The sequence below is a fragment of the Pan paniscus genome, chromosome 12 (genome assembly GCF_029289425.2).
Source record: "Pan paniscus chromosome 12, NHGRI_mPanPan1-v2.0_pri, whole genome shotgun sequence".
Lineage (NCBI taxonomy): Eukaryota > Metazoa > Chordata > Mammalia > Primates > Hominidae > Pan > Pan paniscus.
In genome coordinates this window covers 113,621,987-113,634,965 of record NC_073261.2, presented here as the reverse complement: position 1 = coordinate 113,634,965, position 12,979 = coordinate 113,621,987, and the positions used below count along the sequence as shown (strand labels likewise).

General features: G+C 39.5%; 1 long non-coding RNA gene across 4 annotated transcripts in view; it reads right to left on the bottom strand.

Moving 5' to 3' along the window:
• The window catches only part of LOC100994577 (uncharacterized), a 189,327-nt gene that overhangs the window by 152,054 nt on the left and 24,294 nt on the right, over positions 1-12,979 (bottom strand). The window lies entirely within an intron of this gene.

Here is a 12,979-nt window from a genome sequence, read left to right as displayed (position 1 = left end):
GGACTTTCAAAAAATTGAACTCTTCCTGAGCTTTTTGATAGAACAAAGGAGAGTTAATGAGAAGGCGAAAGTGAGGGAAGGGTTGTGTGGGGTGGAAAGGAGCTGCAGGGTTATTTGAGCTTGAATGGAGAATTAATATTTACAAGTTTGGGGACCGAAGAAAGCTATTGGTGTTAGTGGGGAAGAATTTTTCTGAGACAGCTGCAAAAGCAGTTGAAGCCATTTGAGATTTGGAATCTCTTTGTCTAATGTTAGATTTTGCCTCGACATTTGTTTTAGGTCATCCCTGGTGAAAAAGGACCCCACACATGTGCAGCAAAGAATGAGAGCACAAAATACCACAGCCAGCGAGGTGACATCTGTGCCTGGCATTTAAAGGGGGTCAAGGAGGGGTTTCAGGTCCTTGCTGCCAATGCCATCAGGCACCTCCGGTTAGATTTGCCTTTTCTGCCAAGGCCAAGAGTCCCTTCCTTCTGCAGGTCCATGGAGGTTGGGGAGCCTGACCCTCAGGACCTTCATGCTCCATATACTTATCTCAGTTGGTGGAGCTGCAAGTCTGGACTCATTGGTAACACATTTATAGCGGAAATGCAAGTTCAGTCTTGTAGAACATGTGGCAACCTTTTGTATGAATCGACACCGCTGACGTTAGGAGGATTAAGTACGAAGACTTTTCACTTGCAGGAGGACACTCGTCATTCTAGAGGTTCCTTGTTTTTTTCAAAGGATTTTTGTGTTTTTCTCCAGCCACTCCCCACCCTCAGGTCCCCTTACACATTTTGACATTTACAGTAAACAGGGATTAGCCTCAGCTAACCAAGGGTGGCTAGCAGATGGTTTTAATGAGCTGTGTCTTAAAGAGAAAAGATTTAAGACTGACATGAAGGCTATTTACATGGAGTGGAGTGGACTGCACATGGCCCAGCCTCAGACCTGATGCTACTGCCTCTACCACTCCCTGCTTCATGGCTTCTGCAAAAAAAAAATGGAAATAACTATAGCTTCCATTTATTGATCACTTACTATCTTCCACATACCTACATGGTTTCCTTATCCGCCATCTGCAGGAATCCATGTGATAGGTATGGTTATGTCTACTTCACAGAGGAAGAAACCAGGCTGAGAGTCATTCACTGATACCAATGATTGTGCTCCTAACCACTATTCTATACCATTTGCCAAAAATTATGGAATAAAAATCATGGTAAAAGATTCAGAAAGCAACACTCAGAAATTATATAAAGAAGTTTGATAATTTTAAGAGGACCCAAAGGCTCTGTGGTAATTGGACAACTGATAATCCACTTAATAGGGCCCAGGGGAGGGATGGACAGAGACCAGGCATTATCATCATTATCTGAGCTGACACTCATAGAACAAGTACTGAATTACATGCTTTGTATGTACAAATTCAATCTTTGACAACAATCTTACAGAATGGATCCTATCATCACCCTGATTTTATGGTGAACTTGAAACCTGGAGAAGTTAAACATTGCTCAAGGTCATGATGCTAGTAAATGACTGATTCCATATCTAAATCTATGATTCTGGACCAGAGACCATGTTTGTAACTATTATGCTGTGTACAGAGAGAGGAAGGAGAGTGTTGACCTCAGGGCATGGAGTTTCTGTCTTGAGAACTCACTGAGGGCTGTGTGAATGATTTACATGTAACTTATGTGCAACAAAGATTAGATTGTTTTCAAGAGTGCATAGGAGTTTTTTGCATGAAACAGAAGAATTCATTCAGAACCACTGTACAGATTCTATAAGCACAGAATAGAATAAGGAGTTCAAGTTCTAGTGGTCGTGATTCTGATGTATACCAACAGAGGAGGAGGATGGCTGTACCAAAAAGAGAATGGAATCCACAGTGGACCGAATGGTGGCCCCAAAGATATCAGGCCTTAAACCTTGGAACCTCTCAATGTTACCTTATATGTTACAGTTCTCCAGATGTGATTCAATGAAAGACTTTACAATAAAGAGATTATCATAGATTGTCAAGTGGGTCTTAAATACCATCACAAGTCACCTTATACAGAGAGAGGTAGAGGGAAAATAGACACACAGAGGGGAAGACTACATGAAGATGGAGGCAAAAATTGGAGTGATGCAGCTGCAAGCCAAGTAATGCTGGCAGCCACCAGAAACTGGAAGAGGTGAGGAACAGATAGGTGCTTTCCAGAGCTTTGGAGGGAGCTTGGACTTGCTGATATCTTGATTTCAGCCATTATTACTAATTTTGATCTTTTGGCCTTAAGAACTAACAGTGAGAGAATAAACTTTTGCTAATTTAAACCACTAAGTGATGACTTAATACAGCAGCCACAGAAAATGAATACAGGCTCTTAGCTTGTGGTCATAGAGCGGTAATGTTGAAGCTATAGGAAACTGCTCTCCTGTGGATAAGCCTTATCCCTCCTTACTCTTATCAGCTCACACACCAGCTGCCACAGTGGCACATCTACAGACTTCCAGGCCCATGCCAGCCATCACTCTGTTGCCTTGACCTACCTCAGATGCATCAGCATCCCATTCAAAATCTGCAGGCTTTGAATCTTGACTTTGTTTCTCCTTCTGTATAAATCAATGTTAATTAATCAATTCAGTGTTCTTCAGTGAACCAATAGCACACATAAATACTGGGAGGATGTATTTTAAGGAATTAGCTCATAAGATTATGGAGGCTGGCAAGTCCAAAATCTGCAGGGTGAGCTGGCAGTTCAGAGACCTAGGGAAGAGCTGATGTTGCAGTTCAAGTCTGAAGACCATCTGCTGGCAGAATTTCTTCTTGTTCACAGGAGATCCGTCTTCATCTACTAAGACCTTCAACTGATTGGATGGACCCCTCTCCCATATTATGGAGAGCAATCTGCTTTACTCAAAGTCCACCCATTTAAATGTTAGCCTCCTCCCAAATCACTCTCATAAAAACATCCAGAATAATATTTAACCAAATATCTAGGTACTGTGGCCCAGCTAAGTTGATGCATGAGATAAACCCTCATAATTTCTTACCTTTTCTCATTGGACTTGAGGGTTTAACTTCATTTCTTCAACTCAGTTCTCAACCCTCAGTACCACCTAAGGACTCTGGCTAACCTTACCCATTGAAATCTCTTCTCCTGGTTTCCCTGGATAAGATCCCCTGGTCAAGCCAATGACTCGCCTGCTCAATGGTCTAGCTTTAGGATAATTTTTTGCAACACTGATGGCAAGCCCTAGGCCCAAGGATATGGAGAAGACTCACAGGTCTTAATGAATAAAGAGCAAGTTCAACAGCATTTCCTGGTCATCAAGTCATCTGCAGAAACGGATAGGCACAATTGTGTTCTAAGAATACTGTTCACCCATCTCTATGCTGAGCATGGAAGATGAGGCTTCGATGAATGTCCCCGAGCCTTCATTTGTAAAGAATCCATCTGAATCCAGCAACTACCTCAGGAATAATGAGTGTCTTATGTTTTAGGAAAGTCCTATTTATGGTAGAATAAACCAAGTCATAGAAGCAATTCTTCACTTCCCATTTTGGGGGGCTTGTGTGTGTGAATATCCACATCTTGTGCAGTTTATACTTCATGGATTATGTATAAGATTCAGGATTTTGCATGTCAGTATGACAGTGTTGGCCTTCCCTTACTTGATTAAGGATTATTTCATTTTTCCAATGAAATTTGTACCCTTAACTCAATACAGGTTCAAAACTATAACCAAGTGGTTGCTTTTTGATGCATTTCAAACCAATATTTTATATATTTCAAATCTCCAACAGAAGAAAACATAATACAGTGCAGGGAGATACAGACTTGGAGGCAGAAGACTTGGCCTTTAACCCTGGCATGTCCATTTAGAGCTATACATGGATGGGGATGTTGCTTAACCTTTCTAGCAGGACCAACTTACCCATTAGGCACAGCAAGCACAGTGCCAGCTTTCAAGGGTCCAGAAGAATGTTTTAATTTATTTTAAGGAAGAAGAAGAAGAAAAAAATGAATTTGTAATAATTTGTATAATGAGTTATAAAAAATAATTATAGATTATTATAAACTTATAATAATTTATAGATTATTATAAACTTATAATAATTTATAGATTATTATAAACTTATAATAATTTATAGATTATAAGATTGATATAGATTATAATAGTCAATATTATCAATTTTATATTATCTATTATTTTATTTTATCTTGATAATATAAGATTGGTAATGTTGATTAATATTATATCACAGGATTAAATGACACCATAGGTATGTGGCCCTAATCTAATAGAATTGGTGCCCTTTTAAGAAGAGTAAGGGTCACCAAGGGTGTGGAAGCACAGAAAAAAGATATAGATCTTATAATATTAACATTTTTGTCTTTATGTCTACACAATGTAAAATCAAATTTCATGAAGAAAAAGGACCACACAGGCAAATGTACCCTAGTGTCCAAGGAAGTTGTAATGCAGCTCTGCTCTTTGGCCCTCAGTCTTCTTATCTGTAAATAGGGGCTGAATATGAATAGCGGATCTTATGACAGAATTCTAGGACTCGTAGGCATTTGTAAGATATTGATAGAGTCTGCAAATTCTTTTTGGTATTCTATAAATCCCAACACTTAGGGTAAACGTATCTGTTGAATGGACTCCTTATGTTGAAAGCACATTAATTTTGAAATAACAGACCTGGTTCAAATCATGGGGGTCGGTTGTTCATTTGCTGTGTGAATTTCAACACACCCTCAGTACTCAGACTTAGGTTCTTTACCTATAATATGTAAAATGTGAAAACAAGTATTTTTGGGGTTTTTTTTGATGATTAAAAGTAACAGAAGCAGAGTACATACACAGGTACCTTAACACTTTGTAGAAGTTCAATAAATAATACTGCTATAATCAATTTTTATTGCTGTAGTTTGACATTTATCAGCTGAAAAAGCTATCTTATAGTGAACATCCAATTTAGCAAATTACTGAATAATAAAGGTTGAGGAAAGGGATGAAAATAATTAATAATTTGAGAGGCAACTTTTAAAAATGTTCCTATAAGCATTCCTCTTCATTGTCTTAAGTGGGGTAGTTTGGTGACTAAAGTTATGCATTCATCGATTTGGTCACTAGATCAAATAAAGTAGAAATGCTGGGACTGGCTTAGAAAAGTATGATTAAGGAAGAGGTAAGAAAGCTAAGGGAATGGATTGTGACATCAGATCTGTTATGGACTGAATTGTGTTCCTCCCCTAAAATTCAGATGTTGAAGCCCTAATGCTCAATGTGACTACATGTGGAGATAGAGCCTAGAACGAGGTAGTGAAAGTTGAATGACATCATAGGGACTGGGCTCTAATCTGATAGAATTGGTGGTCTTGTAAGAAGAGGAAGAGACACCAAGGGTATGGGAGCACAGAGAAAGGGCCACATGAGTACACAGTGAGAAGATAGCTATCTGAAAGCCTGGGAGAGAGACCTCAGAAGAAACCAACCCTGCTGGCACCTTGATCTTGGACTTCCAGCCTCCAGAACCATGAGAAGTAAATGTCAGTTTTTTTAAGCCATCTAGTCTGTGGCATTTGGTGATGACAGCTCAGGCTGGTAAATACAGGACCTGAGACTCCAGCACCTGACTATGCCCCTGCACCATGGCGGTACACAATGTAGGAATGAGGGAGGGAGCACCAGCACCCATGAGAAGCTTGGTGGGGCATCCTGTCCAGATGAAGGTTCATAGCAGGAGATGCAGAGATGGTTCTGGGCTCTTTGGTGTGATGTTGATGATGCAGGAACAGCAGAGCAGCTTGGAGGATGGCAGAAGACCACAGGAACTTGGGGGGATTAAAACTCTCACAATCAGCAGCAAAGCTGGGGAGGCCACAGGATCATGGTGGAAGGCAAGACTCTGGGGATGGGACATCAACTGTGGTATTCCCAGAAGATTCCCTTCACTCTATCAACTTTCCAGAACCTGGTTGCCCTAGCGGTTCTTGGATGCTTTTTTGATCTGGCATTTTTGTTTTGCACAGTAGGAATGTTGGTCTGTCACTTGTAGTATTGCTAGAAGTGGAAGTCAGGAGACAAATGTTTCTAAATATCTGAATCAAAAAGGAAAAAAAAATAATAGGGGAACCTAGGAATTAACAGGTTGGGTATTAAACTATAGGAACTCGAATGGCCTTTCTGCATGATAGTGCATAGTTCTCTGTACACCTTAATCCAAATTCCTGAAAGCCATATCTTTTGACCAGTTTCATGAAATAGATAGCTTTTAATAATGAGGGTGTGTGGTGTAATGGAACCAGCAAAAGCTTTTGCACAAAGGTATTCTAAGTTCTCATCCCTGTACCAACCAGCTAGGTAACATTAGGGACTTCTCTTGACATTGCTGAGCCGCAGGTTTTCCCTCTTTCATAGTGCTTGCTCTATTAAGATTTATGTCCCAAAGCAGGATCCATAGCTCCTGGTGTATGTTGCATAGTTGATACACACAATTTTTCTCAATTCTGCTCAAGGGTTTCAGTGCCCTCTGTGGCCACTCATTGACCTGAGCTTCCTCATACTTTTTCCTTTCTGCTGTTACGTTTCTCAAGGGAACAGGCAGTTCTGATATTTCTTCCCCTTGTGTTACGACTGAATATTATTTATTATTGAGATTTATAAGCCAAACCCTTTTGCAATAAAGTCACTTCAGGGCACACACACAAGGTTAAAAGCTTTAGGTCAAATACACAGAACTATAAAAATAAACAGCTCAAGAACACAGTAGAAATATTATTTAAAGGAAAGTGGTGACTGCAACATAGTGGCCCTTTCAGTGAAAGTCATTTGAAAAGATACAAAGATGAATGACTCTCATGAAGCCTTCCAGTTGTTTAATTAAGGAATTGGAAAAACTCACCCACCCCTCAGAATTTGCTTCAAAATTCCACTTAAGCCAAATAGGGCAGACAGCCAGATCTTACTCAATGCAAATGTTCATTAATGTTTCTCAGAACAGAGACAAGAAAGAAGATTCACACACCCAGAAATCCAGAGCAAACTTTCCTCAGCTATTCCAGAAAAGTTAGTGTCCCAGTTTCAGTGTCGTCTGAAAAGTAACTGAGTTGAGAAGCCTGTGGAATCTTCCTTGGCATCTCAGATAGTTCAGACCACTCTCTTCTATGCGCCTTCTGTTCCCTACGTAGACTTTCTCACAAAATTTAAAAGACTTGATTTGATTTTCTGTTTACATATCTCTGTCCTTCACGAGCTCTGAGCTTCTTACAGAAGAGTCTTGCCTGTATTGTTTCTCTATGCACAGTTCTTGGCACTTGTCGTCCTCCATAAATATTTATTACACAAACGAACCAATGAATACTGGATATGGACACTTTTCCACTGGAGACACTTTTTGCAGAGTTAAAATTATTAGGTAGGATGTCTGTGTTTCAACAGCCTGTGAAGCTTTGAAAACAGGAACTAGCTCAGGAGGGCTGAGGCCAAACTGTGGTTGTTTGCATTTTAGCTCAACCAAGTGTCAGTGCTCCATCTGCAAGAGTTGAAAGAAAAAGTGCAGAGCTGCACCTGAGAATGATCCAGAAGCAGCCCATAAGAAACCAGGTGCCCTGAATCATCACATTATTCTGGGACCCAAGTCCTATGGTACCCTGGGTTTCAGCTTTCCCACCTTCCACTGATTAATCTGTAAGTTCCAGCATACTCATTCAACAAAGGGTCATTCATGGGTTCTTGCAGGGTGGAGAGACTGTAAAAGTGTAAAAGTGTCCCTCTCTGGAGGGAAGCAGGGCCCCTTCCCTTCAAAATCAGAGTGGTTAACAGCATACATTTTGCAACCCACTGCCTGAGTTTCAGCTTTAGATTTCCTAGCTGATGATCTTGGGTAAGTCACTCTGTGCCTCAGTTTCTGCATATATAAAACAGGAGTACTTTTATTATCCCTCACAGTCTTGTTATAGACATTAAATAAATTAATATGTGCAAAGCACTCAGATCATTGCCTAGTTCATAAGTGCTTTATAAATATTTGCTTCTATTATTATGTCTGAACCTATTTTCTAATAGTTTTCTTCTCATTATGATAATATAGCAATAATACTATAATCATCATAAAGCTACCATACTTTTTAGAATCTCCTTTGGTCAGTTGCTATGTAATCAATATGCTATATATTGATTAATGATGCTGGTGTCATTATTTCTATTTTGCAGGTAAGGAAAAGTCTCAGTATAAAAAGGTAAGTTACCTAAGGCCACAGTAAGAGGAGAAATGGACTGTGAGCTCAAGCCTTTCTAATGCAAGTCTTTTTGCCATAATCCACCGTTTCTCTACTTTCTCATATTTTCTTCCACATCTCTAGTGATTTGTCACTGCACTCATCAGTGTTAATTTTTAGCTGATGATAGGCCTAAACCTATTCCTTGACCTATCAACTGCTCCAAGGCTCTGACAGAGCTACCTAGGCCCTTCTCGTAAATTCCTCGCTGGCCCTGCCCAGAGTCATAAGAGAAAGGCCTGGGTAAATTTTTCTACAAGAGAGTATGTTACAACAAAATGTGTGCTCTTGAAAAACATTAGAGCAAAAGTTGGGGTAGTATGATATAGTATAAATGAGCTACAGAGGGCAGACTGCAGTGCATCATGAAGTGTCAACACACCTGGGCTCCAGTTTAGCCATGATATCGACCAACTTGGCATAAACAGTTGACAGTTGCTTTTCCTTCTTGGGTCTTGGTGTCTCCATATGTAAAATGAGGAAATTGGATTTATGAGATGCAAGTACTTGCAGCTGTAACATTTAAGACATTGTTGTCACTTCATCCTTTTATTTTAGAATGGTACTGTGCAGTAGAATTTTCGATAAGGATGGCTACGTTCACTGTCCAATACAGTACCCGATAGCCTTGTGGAGCTCTTGAGAAACTGAAGTGTGGTTAGCACAACTAAGGAACTGAAGTTTTAATTTTATTGAATTTTAATTAGCTAAAATTTAAATAGCCACATGGAGTTAGTTCTACCATAAGGAATAGCACAGTAGTCTAGACATTTGTTGAAATTGAAGAGTATTCTCTATTCAAGACATTGATTTAAGCATGAGTCATAGGAATATTAAAAAAATAAAGAACTCTCTCCTCAAGGATGATGAAGTCTATGACAGAGAAGTTAAATGCAGAATCATGGAAGTGTGTATTCATCTGAGCGCTCTTTCTGCTCTCACTTCACCTCTAAAACTCCTCTCCAGAATCCAAGATTTATTTTACCTTTTTCATCAGGAGAGTTGCTTCCTTTCTGTCATTCCAAAGCACATTGTTTAGCCATTAATTAATTTGTGCATGCACTCATTTTTTCCACTAGTCTAGCAGGTCTCATTAAGGTAGGGATTTTTGAATGATTTCTATACTGCTATAGTTGTAGCATCTAGAAAAGCACTGGCATTTAGTAGGAGCTTATTATTTTGTTAGATTAACGAATTAATTCAATACATTGCACTGAAAATTTACTGTAGGCTAGGCATTGTACAGGCAGTAGGGACATAGAAGTTAAGAAAGACATACATGGAGCTTCCACATGGAGCATGGGAGAATCCAAGAAATCAAGTGTTACTGAGTGTTATCCTGCTAGCAAATCCTAAGACCCATCCTCCTGCTTCAGATAGGGATATGGACATGTTAACAGCTGCTGTTATCATAGGGATAAATGCAAGGTACTCCATGAGCACAGTGGGGTGTCTGGAATATTTTGCATGTTGCACATACTATATTGAATTTGAGATTACTTCTTTATATATACGCTTTCCTTAGACATTGAGCTATGGAAAGCCAGAACCATTGCTAGTCTTCTTTGTGACCCTAGCAACTGGCACAATGCATGTCACAGAATAGGGTGATTGATATCTATTTGTTGATTGTGTCAGTGATATAATAAATAAAACCTAACATATGGGTACTAAAGATGTGGACAAGTTTTTTGAAACTTTAGAGAATAAGATGCTACTTTTGGTATGGGGGAATGTAACTGGTTGATTGGTGGCCCCAAAATGATACATCTACATCTTAATCCCTGGAACCTGTGAACATTACCTTATGTGGTAAACAGATAATGTTACCTTATTTAGAAAGAGACTCTTTGGAGATGTAATTAAGTTAGAGATCTTGCAAGGAGGAGCTTATCCTGGATTATCCAGGTGGGCTGTAAATGCAATCAGATGCATTTTGTAAATGTCCTATAGAGGAGAAGACATGCATACAGATGAGGTGGACGCAATGTGACCAAGGAGTCAGAGACTGGAGAAATGAAGCCAGGCAATGGTCAACTTTATGTGTCAACTTGGCTGGGCCATACTGCCCAGATATTTGGTCATACAGTTTTGGAATGTTTCCTTGTGGGTGATTTTTTTGGATGAGATTAACATTTAGATCAGTGGATATCAAATAAAGCAGATTCCCTCCATAATTGTGGAATCAGTTTAGATCAATGGATATCAAATAAAGCAGATTCCCTCCATAATTGTGGGTGAGCCTCATTTAATCAACTCAGTCCTTACTAGAACAAAAGACTGACCTCTCCTGAGCAAGAGGAAACTTTGCCAGTATGTTGCTTTCAGACTGGAATTGTAATTCTTTGCTGGGTCTCCAGCCTGCTGGCCTATCCTGAAGATTTTGGACTTACCAACATCTATAATCATGAAGCCAATTCCTTAAAATAAATATCTCTACATTTTTTTCTGTGTCTGTCTCTCTGCCTATCATCTATCTATCTATCTATCTATCTATCTATCTATCTATATCTATCTATATCATCTTCAACACACTCTTTTTACCTATCTATCTATCTGTCTGTCTGTCTGTCTGTCTATCAACACAGGTTGAAGAACCTGGGTTTGAACTACGTAGATGCATGAGTCTACTTATATGCAGATTTTTTCCAATAAATAGAACAATTTTTCGAGATTTGTAACAATGTGAAAAAGTTTACAGACAAATTGCATAGCCTAAAAGTATCAAAAAAGTTAAGCAAAAGTTAGGTATGTCATGATTGCATAAAATACATATAGATAACTAGTTTATTTATTTGTTAATTCACTATTTATTTTGTCAGGCTTCCAGTCAACATAGGCTATTACTAGTTATGTTTTGGGGCAGTCAAAAAGTTATCTGAGGATTTTCAACTGTGAGAAGGGTCAGAGCCTCTAACCCTTGTGTTGTTCAAGGGCCACTGGTGTATATACACACATTCTATTGGTTCTACTTCTCTGGAGAAGCCTGACTAATACAGGCCACAAACCAGAAGAATGTAGTCAACAAAAAGCTAGAAGAGGCAAGAAAGGGAATCTTCCCTAGAGCCTTTAGAGGGAACACAACCCTCCTAACACCTTGATTTTGGGCTTCTGGCCTTCAGAAGTGGGAGAAAACACATTTCTCAACTTTTAAGTTTGTGATAATTATACAGCTGCCACAGAAGACTAACACAGAAAGGTGAGGGGTGAACAAGAAGAACAGATAGCACTTGAACCTTCTTTGTAGATTAGGGAGAGCTGTACATGGCATCTGGCTGTAGGGTGGTGCAGGGATTCAAAGGGGAGCCAATAGTGCATGTAGAGGCTGAGCAGAACATGCACGGCTTGTGGAGTGTGATGAGCCACCTCTAGGCACAGAATTCATGAAGGCTGGGAGTGGAAGATGAGTGTGGAAAAGACATTTTGGAAATATTGTGGTGAAGACTGAATGTATGCAAATATTTACAGATTTTGTATTTTTTCTTTTCTAAAAGACTGAAAATTTATTAGATATTTTTGTCAAAGAAGGGCATGATCAGAATCATTCTTTATGAAATTGATTCAGTTGTATATTATGTTGATTGGCTAGGTAGTGCCTGGTGGGAGGAAGGCCAAGGGCTTCTTACAGTTGTGTGGGACAAGTTCCATAAGGTCCACATTGTGAGGGCATTATCCTGTATTTACATGGGATGATACAGTCAAAACTGGATCTGTGGCATTTCCTCCTATTTCAAAAGAGAGCCATTTTTATAGAACAGTAAGACATTCGCATAACTGTTTAAAGCCTTAATATTTCCAAATATATATTATCTCCCGTTCTGCTCATATCTTGAATCATAAATATATCTATCTTCTTCTTCTTTTTCTTTTTAATACAGACAAGTTTGCACTCTGTCACCTGGGCTGGAGTGTAGTGGCACAGTCATAGCTCACTGCAGCCTTGAACTCCTGGGCTCTCCTGCCTCAGACTCCCAAATATTCAGGACTACAGGTGCACACCACCACACCCAGCTAATTTTTAATTTTTTTTTGTAGAGAAGTGGTCTCACGACATTGCCCAGACACATCTTAAATTCCTGGCTTCAAGCCATCCTCCTGCCTTGGCCTCTCAAAGTGCTGGGATTACAGGCGTGAGCCACTGCGCCTGACTCTTTCTTCCTTTTTTAATTGAAAATACTTAGGCCATTGATGGTTAGCTATAATTTTTGATATTATAGACTTTAACAATGTCAGGCTGGAATTTTATCCAAGATGCATGTTTGGTGCCTTTCCTTTTTTTGGCTGGAAGACTAATAATGATATACTAGTTATCATTTACTGTGTATAAGCTCATTCTCTGGTGCTTACAGCAGAATAACTGAAACTGGGTAATATATAAAGAAAAAGAGTTCACTCTTAAAGTTTTGGAGGCTGAAAAGTCTAAGGTCAAGGGGCCTCATCTGCTGAGGGCCTTCTTGCTGATGGGGACTCTAGAGAGTCCCGAGGCAGCACAGGGTATCATGTGGGAGGGGGCTGAGTATGCTGTCTCAGGTCTCTCTTCCCTTTCTCATAAAGCCACCAGTTCTCCTCTCATGATAATCCATTAATCCACTAACCCATTAATCCCTTAATCCATGAGTGGATTAATCCCCTCATGAGAGCATAGCCTTCCTGATCTAGTCACCTCTTAAAGTCCCCACCTCTCAATACTGCCACATTGGAGATTAAGTTTCCAACACATG